Source organism: Schistocerca gregaria, chromosome 7 (genome assembly GCF_023897955.1).
Source record: "Schistocerca gregaria isolate iqSchGreg1 chromosome 7, iqSchGreg1.2, whole genome shotgun sequence".
Lineage (NCBI taxonomy): Eukaryota > Metazoa > Arthropoda > Insecta > Orthoptera > Acrididae > Schistocerca > Schistocerca gregaria.
This window is the reverse complement of record NC_064926.1, coordinates 377,588,104-377,591,173: the sequence shown is the minus strand read 5'-3', so window position 1 is coordinate 377,591,173 and position 3,070 is coordinate 377,588,104.

Below are 3,070 nucleotides of genomic sequence, written 5' to 3'. Positions count from 1 at the left end.
TGATGAGTGTGCTAACTAAATCAGAAACTTTAACAGCTGTTTTCCAAGCGCCATATATAACTGGACTAGCAAATCAGCTTCAGATCTTAACATGTAAACACAGCAGCGGAAAACGGTATTCAAAGTTCGACTTTCGTCTTTCGGAAGATGTGTCACATGTAAATATGGAAACCACAGTCTAACATAACAGACGCGACAGGAGACACTCACTGCTGTGAAAATTGTTACCGTTTGACAGCTGGAGCGACACTAGCGTTCCAAGTGGCTAGAAAGGAGAACATCAGATGCTTCGGAAGCATAGTGTTTGTTTTGTATCCCTTTCGTACATGATTTAAAAAGTATTTCATTAACTTTTGCCTCCAACACTTTGTATAGTATCAGAAGACAGATGTTTCTAAAAATGATTCTAAAATAAGTGCAACGACAGATAAAAATCACGAATTCAGTATCAACCTACGACACATTGGTGAAGAAATACTTGTGACACTGGATGGAACTACAGCTTACTACGTTGATATCAAAAGAATATAAACACAAAGATTCATATATGAGAAGCACAGGCATGTACCCCTATGTGCAAAAGGGATCGACGCCCTGTGCTCCGTATGCCTACTGTTTTTTAGTCACTGTCGCCTGCTGCCACAAGTACGACCTTTATCTTTATATTATTCTAAGTGGGACAAGCAACTGCCAAATAGTGGTAGAAATCAGCTGTCCGTGTAAAACCCAAGTCCTCAAAGCCAATTTCAGTGCCAGAAGTGCTGTCATATGTTAAATTTGCCATTAGATACATTTCATACAATAACAGTTCACCAGTTTATCAGTATCGGAGAAATTCTGTACCTTTCGCTTTAAAAGGTGGAATATATTGTTACTTACTCCACATTGTATTTGTATGCCTTCCACATACCTCTGAAGTATAAATAATTCTGACAAAACCTGTATGACTGAGTGCTGTAATATAATAAATTTAGAGTAAGCAGCTTATTTTCGTCCTTCCATCTTGCATTAAGTTTCTCCTTCAGTGGCATGCTAATCTGGCTTAACAATGAGTCAAGGTCATCTGTTTTTTAAATATCAGGATCCTATAGTCTTCAAACTTTGTTGTCCTTCTTCACTTGATCCTTTTGATACAGTTTCTGTTGCTGTCTGTACTTAAAATGATAGGCACTTTCCCTGTTCTGTAATAGTTTTGCACGTAATCTAGCGATCACACACTTTTGCAAGACACAAATAACTGCACTTGATATGACTACTTCATTGTCGAAACAGATCTGTGATGGCGATTCAGATGAATCTGGCACTGATACACAGAGAGTTGAACTGGCTGCTTCTGTGCCATAGGACTGTTTTACAGCTTTAGACAGATTTCGAACCTATGTGGCAGTTTCCTCTTCAGTGTCAAAGGGAGTGGCTTATTTTGGTTTTTAAACAGTGTGGGTACTGCATTCCACTCGAGTTTATTATTGTCTACATTCATGAACAGGTTCGGTTCATGGCGAACAAAACTTAGCATTATTGTAAAGGAAAGTAGGATCTTTCTTCAGAAGATCTTCTCGTCTGCTCCTCACTAGCCATTTTATGTTCCTAAAACGAAACGTTAATCATTAATAAACATGTAGTTTGCAAGCGAATACTGACGATACAGTTTAGTAACATCATGGTATATACGTACCTCTCAGGATCCTCAAAAACCTAAAGAAAAAAAAAGGCTGATCTGGTGTCTTCTTGTTGTTGTTGCTCCAATTTATTGCGCTGCACGACCTCCTGTTTGTAAAAACCATTGTACAAACCAAACAAAACAGCTGCTATTCGCTTTCCCTTTCACAATCTCGCTGAACTCAACAGTTTTACTTACTGGCTGCTTAGGATGCTGCTGGCATAGTAGGCAACAAAATCGAGACAAAGTGTCGCAACATATTAAAGACAGTGTTAGGTGCTGGAATATGGATTTCACTACTCTGACCACAAATGCCAGCTTGTAGAGTATGTGAACACAAGCATCCGAAAAGTTATCGAAAATAAAAAAATCCTAAAAGAATGTAACATCCTTGCCCTAAGAAATAAATTAGCTATAGAGGACTGGGATCTGGTTTACCAGATTGAAGGATCTAAAAACAAATGGGCCAAATTCTATGATACTATGCTAAGACACTTTGACAGATGCTGCCCTGTTAAGAAAATACAAAGAGTGTTCACCCATAAGCAAAGTGCAAAAACCAACAGACTGATACTTCCAGCAAATATGATAAAACTCAGGCAAAACATCCAGGACCTGGATGTGTTACACAAGTCAACAAACCTGCAGGTTTTTAAGGCCAAGTACAACGAAGCCAAGAAATCCTTTAAGAAAGAGCTTTCAAATCCAAGAAAACAGATATACAGCAGTGAAATAGCTCAATCAGACAATATAGCCAAGAACTCATGGAGAACTGTAAATCAATTTCGCAATGCCACACCGAAGCCAGAAACTGAAATTGTAAATATAAGACATGAAGGAAACACAATTACAAACCCTTATAAAGTCTGCGATGTTTTCAATAAATACTTTATATCTGCAGCTGTTAGTCCAGTTAATAACACAATTGTGAGTAGTGAGGTAAAGCTCTGCCCCTTTGAAGAGCCACCTTTTGAATTGAAACAAATAAGTGAAAAAGAAATAGGCAGGATAATAAATAACCTAAAGAATAAATTCTCATCTGGATGGGATGGTTTGAGTAGTATTGTGATTAAAAAATGTAATAAGGAATTAGTTAAAATAAGCACCCACCTGGCTAACTGCAGTATCAGAGAACATACATTTAAAATGTACTGAAATGGAGCACAGTTAAACCACTGCATAAAAAAGGATCCAAGGAAGAGGTTTTAAATTTCAGGCCCATATCATTAATACCTGTCTTCAGCTAAGTATTTGAAGCTGTGCTGCTGACACAACTTAGTGACTATTTCTTGAAAAATAAGTTCCTAACAGAGACACAACATGGATTCCGAAAAGATCATAGTACTATCACAGCAATTACGGAATATGGTGCTCTTGATCAAGGAATGCAAACACCTGGCATATTTCTAG